Here is a 21,427-nt window from a genome sequence, read left to right on the forward strand (position 1 = left end):
TACCTCATCTTATTCATGGATTTGATTTGACTCTGGAATTCTCACTCATATTTACCAAGTTCATAAGAGATCTATTTATATCTATATTTACATTATGAATGTGTCATAATTTACTGTGAGAATTTTGCCATGTGTAAGAAACTACTTATCTGAGCTCATTATAAGCATTTTTCTCCCCTGTAGCATACCAAATATCAATAAGCTTATGTTGATTACAGAATCAAACCACTGCAAAGTACAGGTTAATTTTTTTCCATGATAACTGATTAAGGTAGCTTAGAAATTCATTTTACCAAGAGGCATGTTCTTACCAATATAGTTCTAGCTTTTAAAGTTCCTGGCAAACATTTCCTCTTGCCTGCATAGTTTTTTGAACCAGTCTTTTAAGACCCTTCATTTCTGTTCTTCACTGAATGTTACTACTTTTTCTAGTGGATACATGCTTTCTGTAGACACAGTAATGTCTTCAGTAAGGTACAATGCCATCTTGGAGGCCTTGGAGCCATCCTTTCATTTTTTAAGAGATTTAATCTCTTGGCCTCAACACATTATATGTCCATGGGTCGTTTAACTTTCACAGACCAATATCCCAGCCCAAATCCCAAGCATCGTTTTACTTTTGTTTCTTCATGGTCTACTATTAATGCCAACATTTCTTTACCTGCCAGTTTTATCACAGCTTGTGCACCCTGAATGTACAGTAGAATTACCGGTAGAAATTTAAAAATATAACAGTGGGTATCTGTGTCATTTCAAATAAACTCAAATCTCAAGTGAAATAGCAATGTATGTTCTTTTGAGTCTTCACAAATTATTCCGATGATCCAGCATGGTTTAAAGCCCTAGTTTAGACACTTGACTCAACCGCCAGGTATATAATTTCCTGCAAGGATAAGAATACTGACATAGTATCTTACCAATTGCTATATTTGATAGATTTCTCTCCTGGCCTGAACTATGTCTGCTTCTGAGGTTTGAGAGTAAAAGTACTATCATTAGGTTACTTTCTTAACATAAATGAAATATCAGATCAGCAGTGATGTAAAGTTCTGGCTTGTGGAAATACTTTCAAAAGTTAATGACAGGAGTTAACATTTACCAATTTTCCATGTGCTAGATATTAGGTAGTTAATCTCTAGAAACCTTTTCAATCATCCCACTCAACAATCTGAAATGATGAGTGTTATTTTATCTCTATATTATAATAAAGAAAACTATAACACAGAGAAGGTAAATAACTCTCCAAAGTGTAAAAGCTAATAAATGGTGAACAGGACTTAAATCCTCTTGATTTAGTTCAAACTCAGATTTTTTTCTTTTCTTTTTTTTTAGTGGAAAATATTTTATCCCTTCATCTTTTCAAAGAAGGAAAAATAAAACTCAACAATAATGCATGTTATCAGAAAAATGCAAATACAAATTCAGATATCAAGGAAAAGAACTGCTGATCACATTAACATATTACAGAACTCAAAATTAAGCATGCAAAATAAATTAAAACGTTAGATATTAACATTTTCTGTAGAAACATACCCACAGGTCAAAGTAACAAGTTTAAAAAAATCAGGTTTGTTGTCATTAAGATAATGGAAAAGTTAAGGAGTTCATTAAGTCATTACACTAGAAAGAGGATCTGCTTTGCAGTGTTATTTGTGAGTGTGTGTATGTGTATCATTCAGGAAGCCTGGAAAAATCAGAGGCTAGCGAGAACAAAGTCTTATGTTACAACACTTATCATTATTCCTTATTGTCTTGCATTTCTTAAATAGACATGCTATGTAAAGCAAAGCAAAGAAAAAGCAAATTTGAAACAAAACGAAAGGTTTAGTTCCTTTTTTCAGGAACACATTCTGTATAGATTATAAGCTAATGTAAGGAAATTCATGATTACATTATATATTACATATACTTTAATAGACAAGTAATGAAGATGTGAGATGGCAAAGGTTCAAGAAAGAGTATCATCATGAGCAGCAATGCCAGAAATGGAATTTTGGACTAAGAGAAATAAAGAAGAGGGTACTCAATGCAAGAAGAAATGTACAGTGATTGGCAGGAAGTTGGAAGGAAGAGATCAACAAAAGTGAGTAGCTAAGTCAGCTCAGACTTTTGGAGGTAGTTTGAGGGATAAGAGATTTGATTATTTCCTTCTTGGAATTGGGTTTATATTCCAATTGAAGAGATATTTATTGAAGACTGGTAAGGAGGGCTCCATCTTGGCATTCAAACTTTAATGTTAATATCCCCCACTGATAGGGTCTTCCAGGAAACTGCCTCTGAAAGGAAAAAGAGGAGGTTTATTAGGGGTTATTCTGAAGATCAACTCCTACAAATAGCAGGGCTGAGGGAGACATGGAGAGATGCAAATGCAGATTCACTTCAGGCCTTCGCCATCCCAATGGAGAGATGGGAAACTGAATGCTGCGCAGTCAGCTGTCTCCAAGTGGATGGAGGTCTGGGCCTTTGTAACTGGGTCATGGCATCCTCTTGGGTGAAACAGCCTTTCAGTTTAGACAATTCCTTCAGGGGTGGCATTTTATTTATTTTCTTGCCAGCAGCCCTCAGAGCAGTTGGAGGAAATAAATCCTCAGTTTCTGAAGGAAGACTTGGGTGGTGCATGACTGTCCTCCGAGTTTATTCTGTAATAGAATAGTATTCCTGGGCAACAGAATTAACTCAATTAGAAAAAAAGAAAAGAAAAGAGCCCACTAAACCAGAATCTCTCAGGATGGAGCCCAGATGACTGATCAATTTTAAAAAGCTCCTCAAGTAATTCTGCTGATCATCCAGGTTTGCAAACCACTGTTCTAAAGGGCATAAACTGCTCTCATGGAGATTCAGAAATAATTACACTTTTCTTCCCTGACTATTCAGTAATCTCACATAGGATACACTAGTCCTTAATGGGCAGAGCAGAAGGATGAACGAAGAAATCACATTTTGAATAGCTCTGTATTCAATGAAAGGGCAGATAGGCATTTTAAGTGTGTTCTACATTATATAAGAACAAAGGAATTAAGCACAATAGGAAGCCCATTAAATTGCTATTGCATTTAGAAGAAATTAAAGGTTATGCTCAGAGTATTATAGAATAGACATAGAGATTCATAAAACTATGTTAATCTATGCAATCTTCCAATAGATACATAATGAGCTATCTGGGCAAGCAGATAGCATAAATAAAATTAATTTATGGTTTTGTAATGCAGGAGCTTCTTTGTGTGGAAATAGCATGCTATCTGTAAAATTCCAGTTCTAATATTTGGGGACAGACATTAAAATGATTTTTCAATTAAAAAATAGATGCAATACAGGATATTTTGTCTATATTTGCAATCTATTGCTCAGAATGTTAGTAGGAAAGCTTGCTGCCACTTCCTGCTCCCAATATTTGCCAGTGTTTCATGTTTACCTCTGCATGTTTAGAGGCAATGACCTTAATTCCCAAATACTATTTGAGAGGTCTCTAGGTATTTGCCTCTATAAATTTCTGTTTTCTCTTTCCTTCATCCCAGCCCCCTTTCTGATTGAGTTTCAGTGATGTGATAAGGAGTTTGGTAGATTGAGGTCGATCTCACGAAAGTTCAATTGCTAATAGAACAGCAGGGCCCTGTCCTTGTGGACATAACATTACAACATTCATCTCAGCCTTCAAGTCATCAAGGATTGCACATGGGGATCATGTTGGAACATTTATCCATTTAAATAATCTGTACAATTACACAACGGTAACACTGGGGGCCCAGCCAGTTTTCTATGTCATATCCATGACCTAGCCTTGACAAAGAGGAAGGAAATATTTTCTCCTCCACTTCAAGGAACATTTTTTTTTTCTAGACCAGGTAGGAATTGGAGGTTCTAGTATCTTGACAAAATTAGTGTTGGGTTTCCAGCTTCTCTGGGTTATGAGGCTTCATCTGAAACCAATCAACATTCCCACTGACAATTCAGTGCAATTTTTTGAAGCAACTGAAATGAGTAGGAGACAGTTTTCTGGTAAGCAAGAGTGAATCAAATCAAGGCAACCACTGGGTTTTGAGTTTGACCTTGAGAGACACCTCTGAGTTTCTACTGAGGCAGAGTAAAGGAGGGCAGATTCTAAGCAGTACTTGCTGAACGGTTTTGGAGCTACCTAGAGAAGATAGCCTTTTCACAAGATGTAATTTCTATTTGTTAATTAACCACTGTGATGTAGGATATTGATATAAAAGTGCAGTCACCTCTAATAGTGTTAAAGCCTGCTCATATTATTTGGGTGAGATACCACTATGCTTAGGAAATATGTTCATCAAATGCTCTTTAGAGATGGTAATTTATGTAGGACTGCTTTATGTAATACAGAATTTTAAAACATTCTATGTCAACTTGAAAATACTCTTAATAAATTACCATGTTCCTAACTACTATTGTATTACCCATACCCAAGCAAATTGCTTCAAGGGCTGAGGATGTTTATATGAATTGGTGACATTAGGGCACAAGCAAGGAATGGTACATATAGCCAGACAATGCCCAATTTATGATGACTTAATATTATCTTGACTTAAGATGTTGCAAAAGTGATTCAATAGAACTTGCAGTTTAATTTTGACTTTTGATCTCTCCTGGATGAGTAACAATACTGCTCTCCTTGCTAGACAATGGGAGTGGGCAGTGAAGTGCAGCTCCTAGACAGCCACATCGTCAAGAGGGGAAGCAGCTGTATTCTTCAGTGTACTGTGCTACGAAGCTACAATATTCAGTAGCATCCATTTGATGAATTTTCAACTTAAAATATTTTCAACTTATAGTGCCTTATCAGGATGTAACCACATAGTATCTAAAGGCATTTGTAGATAGTTTTTAAATAACCACTGTTACTGTGTTATTTTCATTACAATCAACATTTTAGGTAGAAATTTAGGTAGAAATATAAAATAGGTCATACTGTCTAATGCAGGGCATGGATGGGATTTCTGATTGTCTTCACTGTGTGACTGGCCCGTTAAAGTCTCCTTATACTTCAAAGAGCAAGGTTCACACAGTAAGTCCTTCCCTGGAGGTCCCTGGGAAGATCAGAGCCTCAGGGTAGACAGGCATTCATGCACAGAAGAAAAACCTCTAGATTTTTGCAAGCTGAACGTATCTATTGCTAGTTTTGAAAATGATGCTGCACTCTCTGGGAAAATATGGGCCACTGGGTCTAATTCCCAGGTGGTCACAGCTCTTTAGTTCTGTTTCCCCTGCAGTGACTCAACGAGGAAGGCTTTTTGCCAAAAATAATATCAGTTTTATTCACAATCTCTACCACTTTCCAAAATGATGTTAGTACTATGCCTGTGGGGTTTCTTCGGATACTACCACAGGTATGCACCATCCCAAAGAAATGAGGAAATGAGATGATGTTCATATGGCACGCGCACGTGTGTGTGTGTGTGTGTGTGAGAGAGAGAGAGAGTGTGTGAGAGTGAGCAGAATACATCATGCTTTGAAAGTCCACAGAATTTTTTTACTTGATGAAGATCATTCCGAAGGGATCACCCTAAATGTGATACCATGAAAGTGAATTAACCTCTTTTCCTGTTCTTTGTGCCCAGTGTGGTACATACACCTCTTGACACTGGTAAGGTCAGGTGGCCTCTCTGCCTTTTAGCAGGAGAGATCACCTGGAGTGCTCAGTGGAAGAATTTTTTTTACACATTTAGTTACCAGAGAATTCTTTTAAAAGGAGATTTTAAATAATTGGTCCTGACATCTGTAACATCCAGGGTGTGGTGGTACATGTCCTTTCACTGCACTCATCAAAGTGAACAAAATCCAAGTGGATGTGGAGGAAGTGTGGTTTAAAAGAACACTTATGAGGCTTGTCCTGCGTAAGAACATTTTGCATTAGACTAATATGATACCTTTCCTTTTGATTTAATGTGAAATTCCCAAGATTGAAGTTAATTCCTTGAATTGAACAATTTCGAAGTTTTTATATTCAGAATACCATTAACATAATCCACGTACATTTCTCTAGGCAGAAGAAAATCCTGAAGTTTCATATTGGTTTTCTATCAGGCACTAACTGAAATGGACATTCTTAACTAATTGCCATTTTAAAAGTCACAGTATGGCTGAGATACAGGACTGGTAAGTCTCAACGGGTAAATGTGATTCTATAGAGCTTTTATGAATGTGTTAATCATTTTTATTGCAGTCATTGAGTTAAAACAGATAAACTTGGGAGCACTGGGTTGTCCATATTTGAGTAGGAGCACTAGTATTTAAAGAATTTCCAAATAGTTTCAGGAAGAGAAGCAGCACTGAGAGGCATCCATAAGACAATGCTGCCTCATGGAATTGCCTATTTATGATGAATTTCTCAGTCTGGGTTCAGGTCCCTCTTCGACCCTGATGTATTTCTCTGCTCTTGGTACTCTGAGATATTTCCCTATCCTGGCAATTTAGCTTTGTATTGTTTTGGAACTAGTTTGAATAATTTCCTATTACTTTAAACTAAAAAGGTCTAGATAAGTGAGTCACGGGCATTAACTCATAGATAAGTGAAATAATTTAGGAGTATAATTATATATAGTACAATGCCTAGCCTGTATGATATGCTGAATAAATACTGAGAGACAATTCAGCTAGTTGATCACAAGAAGAACAGAAAAGACAGGTTGGAAACAAGAGATATGTGATAAAAACAACAGCAACAAATATTTGGCAAGTGATGCATACAAAACAAAAAGGATCAATGTCCGTGGTGAGAATTCAGGTTAGAGCCAAGTGACTTGAGAAGTAGGTTAACTGTGAGTTTCTTACAAAATAATTTCATTCCCATAACCTTTTTTCTTTTCAACCCAGAAAGCACAATAGCTAATGGAGAAAAAAAAATAGTCTACAACAAATAGTAATACAAGTAATATAAAACATCTGTAATTTTAAAATATTGTTTTCCTATGCATTTGATGAGAAAAGCAACTACACCACACCTGTCTTTATCCTTTGCTTTTTATGTCCAGGTTAATGTTTCTTGGCATTAGAATGAAAGCTAAAGAGTGCTCTCTTGAGAAGAGAATTTTTTATTTTTTAATGCAAAGTCAATTTAGCACTACACAATGCAATTCAAAATGGGGCGTTTCTATTTCACTGAAGGTGTTAGAAAGACACTGAGTGCAAAGAGACTTAGTTGTAAATAGCCTCAGTCACAGCAAGTCATAGCTGAAGGACAGTGCATGCATTTATGGAGGATAGAAAGGACCATTAGTCACCCATCCATCTTTTCAGTCACTAAGAAGACAATCCCCATTAGTAACATCATTTTTGAATAATAAGGAAAAAATGTATGTATGTCCTTGGAATTTCAATAAATAGTGAACCTCACACCTGAGAAATGTGTTGGCACCTTGGAAAGTTAATTATCTCTTTCATATCCCACAATTTTATAGAATATTTTCTAGATTACTACGAGGGTATTAAGCCATCTCTTGATAACCTAAGAACATAAGTAAGAAAAGACTAAGAGAGAAAATATGTGAAAAATATTTAACGCATTGTCCACACAAGTGAGTTGCTTAAGATAAACAAATGAAGGAAAGAAGAAATGTTTTCCCACTTCATTCCTGAGTTGACAGATTAGGACTGGACTTCAGGGCACTGTAATCAAGGCTTTTCCTACTGATCATGGATACAGACTCCTGTTTGGGAGGTGCTTAGACTCACCATGTGCCGACAGTGTAGCATTTTGAGTTCATGCTGCTCATATTTTGTTCTGCTCCAATGTTGTGGAAACATCTGAGCCACCATACAAGCTCAGCCTAAGAATGTGGATAATTTACATCCTCAGGGGCAACTCTCAAATGGAATAAGGGTCAATGAAAAAGATTTCTGCCCATCAGGTGGACAATTAAACTGTGGTCCCAGCAGAAGTCCCCTAGCAAACTTGCCACTGCCTCCCCACATTGGCTTTTCTTTCTTGTCGCTCCCTCACTCTCCTTGCTTCCTCATTCCTGCTTCTTAAAAATCACCTTTTAAATAAAATAACTGCACCCAAGTTTTTGTCACTGTCTCAGTATCTAAAGGATTCTATATTAGAATACTAGGTCATTGAACATTAACCCAACTAATGTTCCTATACAGGAACGTAGTCAAAACCAAAGGCTCCAAAAAAAAAGAATTTGATTCCTAAAATGTTAGAGAATAATAATGAGTAAATATCAGAATTAATTTAATGTATTTATTTAATCTATAATAATGGGTATATTTCACTTTATACCATACCTATGTTTATGCAAAATTACAACTAAATGAAATTTTGCAAAACAAATTGTCATTAAGAATTTTCAATATTACTGAATATCAAATTTTCTTATCACTTTAACTGTCTATATCATAAGATGGTAATAATTATCTACATAAATCAATACCATCCCATCACTCATTAAATATAAAAAATGAAGAAATTTGGTTAGTGAAATAAATAAATTGCTTCAAAATAGTAATAATTCTCGGTTTCTAAGTTCTGATCCAATATATTAGAATTCTTAATATGGGAAGTCATGTTATTCTGAAATACCATGCATAATCATTTGGATTTTAATTTTGAGATAAATCTTTTCTAATTTCTTTACAAGTGTGTAAAAAGAATTAGTGCCTAAAACAAACAAAATAGAATTACACATTATGAGTTAATTTCACTGTTATTAATCGTGTTATTATAGAGCTTATGAAGTCTTTGTAGCATACTTTATAAGCTTTGATTGGTAACATACATGATTTAGAAGGTAAAATCTGCCTATATCATACCTGGAATACATGGTGAATTTTGAAAAATATGAAAACACTTCAAAATATTATGCAGTTGTTAAATTAATTTTATAAAATGAATGATTAAAAACAATTCATAATGATGGAGAATACTAGTATGACATACTATAAATTTTTCACTTCAAATTAATTTTAAATTTAATTGGAATTCAGGTAACTTTATAAAATTTAATCATTTTAAAGTATAAAATTCAGCAACAGTTAATGAATTCTCAGTGCTTTGCAACCACTACTTCCACATAGTTCCAAAAGATTTTAATCACTACGGAAAGAAAGCCTACTCATTGAGCAGTTACTCTATTCCTTCCTTCCCCAGTCCCTGACAACCACCAATTCACACTTTTTTAAAAAGCAATTGTTCTTTTATATAATTTTTTTTCATAATTTATTTAAAGAGTTAAAACTGAAAGTTCTGTGAAGTATAATGGGCAAATAGAAGTCCATAATTTCTGATTTGCAATCCTTAGGGAAAATATATGTTGAGATTCAAGATTTTTTAAAAAATAAATGTTACATATGGATACATATATATGAATTAAGCACCCAATGGAATATTAACAAGGTTTTTTTTCTGGTTCAAAAAGTTATTTTATTGTGGTATGAATATTTAACATTTGATCTAACTTCTCAACACATTTTCAAGTGTACAATACAGTATTTATTGTTGACTACAGGTACATTATTGTATACCTCATGTCTTGAACGTACTAATCTTACTCAACTGTAACTTCAACATTGTTGATTAGTAAATCCCTATTTCTCTTGTCCTCAAATTCCTGATAACCATCATTTCACTCTTTTAGTCTATGAATTTGACTATTGGACAGAGCATGTACATGAAATCATGTGCTATTTATCTTTTTATGACCAACTTATTTCACCTGAGTTAACATTTTTAAGGTTCATCCCTGCTGCTAGGTATTGCAGACTTTCTTTCTTTCCTTTTTTTTTTTGAAGAAAGTAGAATAGTCTTCCACTGTGTGTGTGTGTGTGTGTGTGTGTGTGTGTATATATATATATATATATATATATATATATATATATATATATATCACATTAAAAAAAATACATCCCCCTGTCAGTGGACCTTGAGATGGTTTTCACATCTAGGTTATTGTAACTAGTAGTGCTGTAATGAATACAGGAGTACAAAAAATCTCTTCCAGATCATGGTTTCAGATCTTTTCAATAGATACTAAGGAGTGGAATTGTTAGTTATATTAGGCTATTTCCCATAGTGCTTGAACCATTATGCAGTTTCACCAACAGTGAGCAAAGATTCTATTTTCATTACATCCTTCATCAACATTTGTCTTGTTTCTCTGATAATAGCCAGCATGACAGATGTGAGGTGATATCTCCTTGTGGTTTTGATTTACATTTCCCTGATGAGGAGTGATACTGAGAATTTTCCCCCATGTACCTGTTGGCCATTTGTATGTCTTCTTTGAGATATGATTATTCAAGACATTTTCTTGGTTATTTTGTTTTGTTTTTATTTTAAGTTATAGGAGTTTATTGTGTATTTTAGAGATGATCCCTTTAACAGATATGTGGTTTGCAAAATTTTTCCCTCATTCTGTAGTTGTCTTTTGGTTCAGCCAAATATTCCCTTTGCTACAAATAAGGTTTTTAGTTTGATACAGTACTACTAATTTTTATTTTAATTACCTTGGTGTCATAGCCAGAAAATAATTGCAAAGACCAATATAATACTAAGGAAAGTTTATTGTGATAATGATTAAAAAAGAATAATGATCTCAAATAAACAACCTAACTTTACATCTCAACCAGCTAGGAAAAGAAGAAATAGCCCAAAACTATCAGAAAGGAGAAAATAACAAAGATCAGAGAAGAAATAAGTGAAATAGAGAAAATAAAAACAATGAAAAAAATCAGCAAAACAGAGTCACTTATTTGAGAAGATAAATGAAGTTGATACACCACAGTTAGATAAAGGAAAAAGACAACCTAAACAAATATATCAAAAATAAAAGAGAAAACAATGAAAGCCACAGAAATAAAATGCATCCTATGTGTTGTATGTGGTTACAATAGGGAGATGATTTAATATGAATTCACAAATCATACAGCTAAGCACCAAAGACATTTTTTCTTAGGCTCATATTGATTAAAGAGGAAAAGAATAACCTTAACAAATCTCATAGAATATATAGTCCATTAATATAGTTCATTAACTGCATAGTGAATGAGTTAAAAATTTTTGAGGTCCCGTTGCTCAGTTAGGATGAAAATAGGCCTTTATGGAAAGTAAAGTCTCATTAAAGTTTGAGAGGACACGGAAAAAAACATATATACAGTTACCTATTATTTATTAGAGAAAAGCACAATAAACATCCATGGAAGAAAGTATAGCCTATTCAACAAATGGTTCTGGGCAAACAGGAAATCCTTATGTAGTAGAATGAAATTTAACCTCTATCTCTCACCTGAACAAAACTAAAGTCAGGGTGGATCAAGGACCTAGGCATTAGCCCAGAGACCTTGTGCCTACTAGAAGAAAATGTAGGTCCAACTCTCCATCATGTCAGACAGAGCATTAATCACCAGGGTATATAAATAACTCAAAAAACTTCATACCAAAAAAAAAAAAAAAACCAAGTAACCCAACTGGTAAATGGGCAAAGGAATTGAACAGGCACTTCACAGAAGAAGAAATACAAATAGTCAACAAATATATGAAAAAAAAAATGTTCAATATCTCTAGCAGTTAGAGAAATGCAAATCAAAACTACACTGAGATTCCATCTCATTCCAGTCAGAACAGAAATTATCAAGAATATAAGTACCAATAATTGTTGGTGAGGATATGTGGGAAAAGTTTCACTCATACATGGCTGGTATGGCTGCAAATTGGTGCAATCACTCTGGAAAACAATATGGATATTCCTCAAAAATCTTGGAATGGAACCACCATTTGACCCAGTTATCCAACTCCTGTGTACGTACCCAAAGAACTTAAAGTCAGCATACTATACAATAGCAAAGCTATAGAACCCAAGCACACTGCACAATAGCAAAGCTATAGAACCAACCTATATACCCTTTACCAAATGAATGGATTAAGAAATTGTGATATATATACACAATGGACTATTCAGCCATAAAGAAGGATAAAATTATTGAATTGGCCAGTAAATAGATGGAACTGGAGACTATCATGCTAAGTGAAATAAACTAGTCCCAAAACCCAAAGTCCGAATGTGGTCTCTGATGTGTGTATGCTTACAAACAATGGTGGGGGCAGATAATAGAAGTTCATTGTGACTAGCCAAAGGGGCATAAAGGGAACAGGGTGGGGATGGATAGATGTAGGAAAGACAGTGGAATGAAATGGATATAACTTTCCTATGTTCATTTATGAATATACTACCAGTGAACTCCACAAGAATGGGATCCTAATTAGAATAAGTTATACTCTATGTATGTATAATATGTGAAAATACACTCTACTGTCATGTAGATCTAAAGAGAACACATAAAAAATATGAATTTAAAACAAATGTTTGAGGTAGACCTTTACAGGAAGCAAAGTTCTCAGAAGCAGCTGACTTTACCCCCAAAGCTGAAATCCATGGTCACAGGCAAGGGCTGTCATGCTGGAGAGCAAGCCAGATGTGGTAGGCAAGACTTTTTAAATTAGCTGAAGGCTAACAGGGTGCTGCCCTGTTACAGGCTGAGCACTTGGTATACACCCACAGGGTGCAGCCTTGCCCTGGCCTAAGCTTTCAAGTATATGACTAACATTTGAGTTTATGTGGATTTTGAAGTCCAGTATTTGAGGAGGGTAAAACATATCGAGGGGGCTAATAAGATGTGACATTGCATTCCTGAGGAGAGGGAGAGCTTACTTCAAGTTATCTCTTATGGGATCTGATGTCACCCTCACAGAGGTAGCATAGAATATACCATGAAACACGTATTATTCACATAGCAGTGTTTGAAATAATTCCAAAGCTACCCAGCAATGTAAGACTGTTATGAGCAATGATAGGCCCACAAACTGTATAACCCTAAAGGTATGGTTACTAGAAACATACAGCCAACCAAGACCAAAGCATGAAGAAGTAGGAAGTCAAAACAGACCTATAGCAAACATGGAGACTGAATCAGTCATCCAAAACCCTCAACAATAAATTTTTCAATTATTTACTTTCTTATTACAAGATATCCTCAATTGGAATACGTCACTAAGAGACAATTATATTGAAGATAAAAATTTGTTTATGTATAGGAATTTAGACATTAAAGAAAGACTTAAGTTCTTGAGAGAAAAATTTATTCATTCAGAAATTTCTACTACTTTATTTGAAAAAGATTTTATAGTTGCCAACAATTTACTTAGACTCATTATTGATAAGAATCAATATTAAAGCACATATATGCTTGTTTGGAAATAATGTATATTTATACATCTAAAGTGATCCTTGGCTAAATGTAACATGATTATAAATGTCTGAAGTAAGCAATGACAGATACAGGACTCCAACTTAGGTGTCATTGATTTTTAAGGAAACAGGTATGCTTACATTATGTTTGCTTTACAATATAAGATTTTATGCTCAGACTTTTTCAGCCTATGATGTGGTTCAAAAATTTAGACTGTCTCTGGATTTGTAACTTGTACGCAGATAATTTAATTAATTCTTCATTAGGTCAAACTCGATTAATCACATATAACTTCTGGCAACCTAACATAGATATTCATATTTACACATTGATGCTAGATATACTCCCCTACATCAACTGTGAAGATGTATCATCAAAAATATTTGTAAAAAGTAATAGCACTTCTATGTGACATACACAAGGGAAAAAAACCAGTAACTTGATCATCCACAAAGCTTTATAGATTCTCTGAGTTTGGGAAAAAGTGATAAACTCATTCAATATTTACTCTATAATTTGAAACAGAAAACATATGTTCTATTTATGTAAATTTTCACCCTCCACCCTTAACCTTTAACATCTTGAAATCACTATCCAGAAGAATGCTGTATTGGGTTACATATATATGTTGGCTAAACTCTTTTTTTAATGGGGATGTGAGATCAAAGATATTATGCTTATTATATAATAAAGACATCCAAATTGTTAGAATTCGCAGTTACACCTTTAGTCAAATGCACCAAATTGAAATTGGGGCAGAAAATCAAGTTGTTGCTTTCTGTATATAGTAAGAGGATATACTGTTGGTAGGACATTCAAATGAAACTTGTGAAATGCTTATTTTAAACTGAAGAATAAATACATAAAGATTATTACTGATTGTTGTTAGAGTCTGTAAACAAGTCAGGATGGCGCCTGGTAAATGTTAGAGTCTGTAAACAGTCTGGATGGCGCCTGGCATTTTGCCAGAGGGAGTGGTTTGTGAAGTTATGCCAGCGAGCCATTAAGTGTGGAGATTTCTAATTGGTTGACTGCTGTATCTAGTTTATGCTAATTAAGATAAGCTGTGTGGAATGTATAAATACCGCTCCTGTCCTACAATAAACGGCTCCCACTCCTGCTGTATCAACGTACACAAGTTGTTCGTCACCCCCCGGTTATTCTGCTGCAGCCAGACTGCGGCAGATGGTGGCCTGTTACGGGGAGCCCCGGGACACTCGGGGGTAAGTGATGAAAAACAAAGCTGCTCGTCCATAGATAGGACAGGAGCAAATCTGCTCGTCCCTAGACAGATAGGGCGAGAGGAAAAATGGCCATTTCAAGAAAATGGAGAAGATTGATACAGTATGTTTGTGTCTTGTTTTGTCTTGAAATGTTGTATTGTCTTTGTGACGAAAATATGGAAGGGGTGAGAAGTAAATTACTAAGGGAAGAAGGCACCCCAGTGGAACCAAGAATAGTTAGGGCATGTGTTGATAGAAGCCCAGGAACTCTAGTCAGAAAGAAGAAAGTTCAGAGGAGGAAGGATTATCAAGAAAGAAATTGCAAAAGGTACTACTAAATACTTTTCGTTACCGGAGGGTGCATCAATAGGCATGGCGGCGGCTGCCATGTGCGCGAGCTGGTCATGGCGCAGCAAGGGCTTTCCAAGCGGCGGCAGCCGGCTCTTCCCCGCACGGAGTGGGATGCCACTGCAAGAGCCCAAATCCAGGCACAGTCTCGCAGGCTTTTGCTCCCTGTGCCCGGAATCAGTTTGAGTCCGGGACACTCCCCAGGGCCATCTGGGGCTGCCTGGGACGGACGCTGCAGGTGGAAGACAGCCTCGCATCCCTGAAGTTTGATCATTTCCAAGGCCAGTAACTACAATGGTTCTCCCATACCTGAAAGGTAGTTCCTGCCTTCATCCCAGTGCCGGGGAGGACGAGGTTGGAAAAATTTCCAGTGTTGCTGAAAACCTGAGGAGACTTTGGGTCAAGCTAGCTGCCTGCAGAACTTACCTGGACTGTGATTTACCTGGACTGTGAGTTAATCTATTGAGATACTGCTTTACCTGGACTGAGACAACAAACTGTAATCTACAACAAATTGTAACTTGGTATCTTTGCAAACGGTGTCATTGCTGGTATAATTTTTCCAAGGGCTTCTTGCATGGAGCCATCAATTGGCTTGGTATTGTGGCATTTTGTATCCTCCCCTTCTGCTTGTAGCAGATAATTTATGGTGTTTGTGTAAAAACCACTATGGTCGTTATTTAAATTAAACAAAAGGGGGAAATGTTAGAGTCTGTAAACAAGTCAGGATGGCGCCTGGCAAATATTAGAGTCTGTAAACTGTCTGGATGGCGCCTGGCATTTTGCCAGAGGGAGTGGTTTATGAAGTTATGCCAGCGAGCCATTAAGTGTGGAGATTTCTTATTGGTTGACTGCTGTATCTAGTTTATGCTAATTAAGATAAGCTGTGTGGAATGTATAAATACCACTCCTGTCCTACAATACAGGGCTCCCACTCCTGCTGTATCAATCTACACAAGTTGTTCGTCACCCCCAGGTTATTTTGCTGCAGCCAGACTGTGGCAGATTGTTGCATGTTTGTTACATAAAATAATTCTGTCTTTTATATGATGGTAATGCAAAAAAACTTATGTCCCAAGCACTAATTGCACTACATATGCAATTCCTGAGGTGTTTACTAAATTAGATAACCATGAAACTAGAGAATATTACGAGATGCTTTTGGAAACTTTTTACTTACAGCTCCTTGTCCTGGGCTACAGTGCTATCTTAAAAGCTATTGAAAAGGTACATAGCTATTTTTAACCAAAATTGAACATGTACAATCCCTACCTATGCTTAATCATGAATATTATAATAAAATATTTAATATTGCCATAATCTAACCCTTGCCATGTAAAATTCTCTTTTATTTACAAAATGAATAAATGAATAAACAAACATATGCAAAGAAGAGTAATATAGCCTTATTCCATTTTTAGTACTTAACTCCAGGCAGCTTTTAAGCCCCACCACTCTCCTTCCATTCTGTGTCACACCTGGGAAAACTAATAAAAATGCCAAGGGGCTCGCCATGTTGGGATTGAATAAAAGCTCAGATCTTGCTGACCCTGAGGAATGCCTAATTACCATCAACCACATGCTTGTATCTTTCCTGCTCTCTTTAAGCCATTGTTAAACCTGCTTGGAGGCCTGTCTTTTCTCTCAAGAAAACCTCATTGTATGAGTAATAATCCTTTTTCATACCTTCTTGGTGTGTGTACATGTGGCATTATCAGTCTAGACATTCAAACCAAATGTTCAGTGGAGGTTTTACCCCATCTCTGAAAAGTGAGTACAGTAAGGCTGCTCTCTCAATGTTGGATGCAAACTGAAGTGTGGTCAATATGGTGAGCTGTGGGAATATGGAAGAAAATGCCCACTGACCCCAACACCCTGAATTATTGGATATGTTAATCTTACCACAACAAACATTGCATGCTTAGTTTAGCTCAAATCCAGGCATTGGGAACCTCAAAATTGTGTGGTTTAAAAATTAAATAGGAGTATGTAAAATGTAGACACGAGTGTTAATGGCTGGAGTTTTTCAACTTGTTAAAGGAGGAGACTTTTGGTGTCCTGGAGTAATAGCCACTTCAATACTTAAACAAATCTGGGCATCCCCAAATCCTGCAGCACCCCTAAACTAGAACGAGGACATTTTTTATATCTCCTAGAACACTGCAAAAAGTTATCCTAAATCCAACCACTGATGTTACATCCTGGCTTATTGTCTGGTTATTTACTCTCCCTTCCCTCACCAAGTCTTTTATTTAGGCATTTATTCATCTACCCTTTCATTTATTGCTATAACAGATATATGTATCTGATAGGATTCAAATGAATCCTATTGACTAGGGAAGTACATCTTTTCCCTCAAATCTCCCCCAATTACTTAAGAACCCCCCACTTTTGTTAGGGGAATTACTTGCTTGATGTAAACATATTGAGCAGTACTCCATAACTAGCAATGTTCTATAGTAACCTAAGGGCCAGGGCTCCAATGTTAAATAAGATGGATATCATTGGAGCCTTGGAGTACTTAGTACTATGGTATATAAGTAAGTACTAGGAAATTTAAATACGGTATGATATTTGTTAATCAGGAAAAAGACAGCATTTTAAAGAAGACATAGCCCAGACATGGTATGCATGAAATCTTGGCAGTTATGTCTAAGCTCTTATCTGAAATGTGGTTAAGAATAAGAAGAATTTATGATGGTAGTGAAGGGTTCCAAGTAAGAATCATATCACAGATTATTCTTAATAGGTCACCCATTTTTAAATGATTAAAAAATATATTATATGCAAATCAGTTTACTGGGGTTTTAGGAAAATACATTGAGATGAAGTTGTTGTTTTTAAGTTGCTAATGGTTTCATAAAGTAGTCACATGTATTAGGCCATCTTTTGGTTACCACAACAAAAATGTCTAAGATTTATAAACAGATTTCTTTAGGTCACAGAATCTAGACATTCAAGGTGAGGCACTGGCACCAGGTCAGCTCTGGTGAGGACCTCATAGTAAATGGCAAAAACACAGATATGCAAGAGCAAGAGAGTAAGTACATCACCAAAAAAGAAGCCAGAGGACAAATCAGGGGTTGGCTTACTCTTGAAGGAGCTTAGAGGTCTTAGGAGAACTATTTTAATCCTTTCTAAGGATACCTCCCCCAATGACGTAAGAACCCCCCACTAGGTTCCATCTCTTAAAGGTTCTCATTACCTTTTAACACTACACTGAGGACCAAGCCTCCAACACATGATTCTTTGGTGTGCACACTCACACCACATCAAAACCAAAGTACGGAGTATTAAGAGAACACTACAACTTATAAATAAAATGTTCTTGGTGGATATGGAAATAGGGGATATAGAAATGGGGTATAAGGAAGTCAGTGGAAGATATTGCATTAGAAAATAAGCATTACAGAAGCAGGTGATAGAATGGTAGGAAATGAGAAGGTACCCCGTTTCAACATAACGAAAATATTTTTGAGAAAGAAGTCATTGAACCTTGAAAGGTGCTAAAAGTCTAAGCTAGAAGATTATCATAGTCTTCTCCTTGATTCAATGTGAGTTTTCAGATGGCAGAAACCATAGCACTTTGCATCCTGCTTTTATTTAGTTACTTATTAATAGATGTTGAATGAAAGGATCAGTGAAGCCATTTATTCACCATGTATTGAGCACTTTTTTTGTGCCAGTGAATTCACTGAGTTTTAGAAATATAGTCACTGATAGTCTCTGTTCTTTTTTTATTAACTTCTTGTTCTCTATTTTGAGTCTTGCTGAGGATAGATACTGTCTACCTGGACTTTAACTTGCTATCAATGGAAATCATTCTTCAGCCAAGCCATTTCTGTGTGTGCCTCTAGTTTGTTTTATTACCTGCTCTTTTAGTGTGTCTATATTTCCTTGTGAGTATTTTTCTTTGCCATCAAACTAATCCTGACTACTTCTTTATGGAAGTGGATTTCTGCCCTCAAACTCCTTCACTTATTTAAGGTTAATGTACTTATGTTTATCATGTAATGTACTTGAAATATCAATTGTATCATTAATAATGATAAATAATAAAGGCCTAAGATTGAGAAACTTTTCTAAAGATTTTTTTTTATTATTTTTGAATCAGGAAGGTTTTTATTGAACAAAAATAAAATTTTTATTTTTACCTTTTTCTTGTACAAAAGTTAAAATGTTATATTTATGAAGCACATCTAGTATTACTTGATGAAAGATCTCTTTGTATGGCACCTCCTAACTTACAGTAGTAGTTATGATGTTGTTGACTTTAAATTGGTGACCTTATAATTGATTTTTCCCCCCTTGGAAAAGCCTTTATAGAAACAGGAAGGAACATATCTGAAGCATTCTCTTGAATTTTCCTCTTGAACTTTAGAAAGTTTTAAAGTTATTAGGAAGGTGGAAAAGTGATTTTATTTTATGTTTTTGATTTCTCACATGTTTTCTTCACTATGATAGCTTCTCAATAAATGTAACAAAGCAACTCGTCCCTAGAGGTACAAACCCAACAGGATCTCTGTGACATTTTTCAAAACAAGTACAATGTGAATTTATTAAAAAAAAATAGATAAATACAAAGGCTAAACCATTCTTTCCTATCTTGGCCCTTTCCTCTGCTTCACTGGTCAGCAATGATGATGTAATTCATCATCTCCACTTCAGCTGTTAGGATTCAACCTTCTAGAAATGCTGACAGCATCAGGAGGACATCTTTCCCCTTTGTCTCTTCTAAAACTCAGTCATGGCTAATTTACTTATGGTGAAAGGAGCACACATGAAATTCTAAAGGGACATTAATCCATAAAAATTGTACTGTTTCTTCCTTCTAGATGCCAAAAAGATTAAAGTAACTATCACCAATTCACAATGACGAAATCATGGAGGAGCACTGAATGTGTGAGTTGTAACATCATGCTTGCTCAGCAGTAGACTGACTGTTTTGGGGAGACGCTTTTCATGGAACTACCACCAATGATACACACTGGGATACTGTCACTCAGAAACAACCATCATGTTCTCTCAAAAAAAAAAAAATTAAAGGGAGATGTCTATATCATGAATACAGTGTTCTTATGATCTAAAATATGAAGTCTCCAACTTTTAGTTTATTATCCCATGAACTTGAATTTGTATCTTGGATAAGTCTGAAAAATTTTACTGATATCCTGGGCAACATCAGCTTTAGCTTAATGCTTTTGTGTTAACTTTATAAGAATATTTGAATTTTAAGCTATTAATGCTCCAAGAAGCTGGAGCAATGAATCACTTAAAGGTCAAAAATATAGCAAATAGAACATTTGATAAATTTTCTGAAAGATACAAAGATTTTATACAGTAGTGTCATGTCCCTGGGTGGGAAGGGAGAATATTATAAAGAAATTTGTTTCTTTAAATGAATCTGAAGAGCAAAATAATTTTTATTTTATAATAGGCAAAAGTTGTTCTTGTGCTCAAATTAAATAATAAAGAATGAAGAAAAATTTTGAGAAAAGTTTAAAATAAAAAAATAACTTGGGACAATTTTATTAGATATCAAGATTTTGTAATTAGTTTCGTTCTCAACAATGGACAGAATAAATAGCATGAAAAGAGAGAAAAAACTTAAAATAAACATAACTATATAACTCAATTATATAAATTTTAAATATAATAAAAAAGAAATTCACCAATCAATGGGTTTTTAGTAAAAGCAATTGGAAAAATTTAACTGTGTTTTAAACACATCCCAAACTATGCTAAATTAACTTTCAGCTGAATCACAGTACTTACTAAATAACATAAACTCTAGAAACTTAGGGAAAATATATCTGTCCTTTTTGTCACAGGGGAGTTTATTATTAGTGTGAAATTACTAATAGAAGACACAAAAGATACACAATTAAAATGAATGATACCTATGAGAAACTTTATTATGGCAAACTACAAAGATTTAAATTATAAGGGCAAACATTACTAACAATAATTGACAGGAAGTACTGTAGGTATGTAGTTAACATTAAAAATAATGAAATACAAAAGGTTAAAGACTTTAACAAATTCTGTTTGCACTAGCAAATTCTATATTTGTATTAGAATGACATTTAAACAAGTCACTTTTTAAAACATACATAGTAGTCATTTAAAAATATTATACAAAATATTGAAAAGGATGTGGCAAAATAATTGTTTTATTCTGTTGATATTTAAGTTAGGACAAATTTTTAGAAAAAAAAAATTGACAGCAATCATTTCAATTTAGCAACAACCGTATAAAGGTATCAATGTCTAAACAGAGTAATCTGGAAGTCTTATCTAAGAATATAACCCAAAAGATAATTAACTGTAAATGTAGTTACAACAAATTACTTAGAATAGCTGAAATTGAGAATAAGATTAAGAAATGCTTTAGTTATTTAGTATATGAAACTGGATTTACACTGATTTTAATAATTGTGTATATTCTATTAAAGAAAAACATTCAAATATCACATATAGCATATTCCAGCTGTGTAAAGCATACATGAAATGTATACAAAATGTAGCAGACTAGTGTTTCTTCAATTATTTTATCAACTCAAATGTGTTTTATAAGTTTTAAACAATAAGGATATAATCTTCTCACGATGGGAAAATATTGTAACCAAAATGAACAGAAAAAAGGTGCTAAT

This window comes from Marmota marmota, unplaced genomic scaffold (genome assembly GCF_001458135.2).
Source record: "Marmota marmota marmota unplaced genomic scaffold, marMar, whole genome shotgun sequence".
In the NCBI taxonomy this organism is placed as follows: domain Eukaryota; kingdom Metazoa; phylum Chordata; class Mammalia; order Rodentia; family Sciuridae; genus Marmota; species Marmota marmota.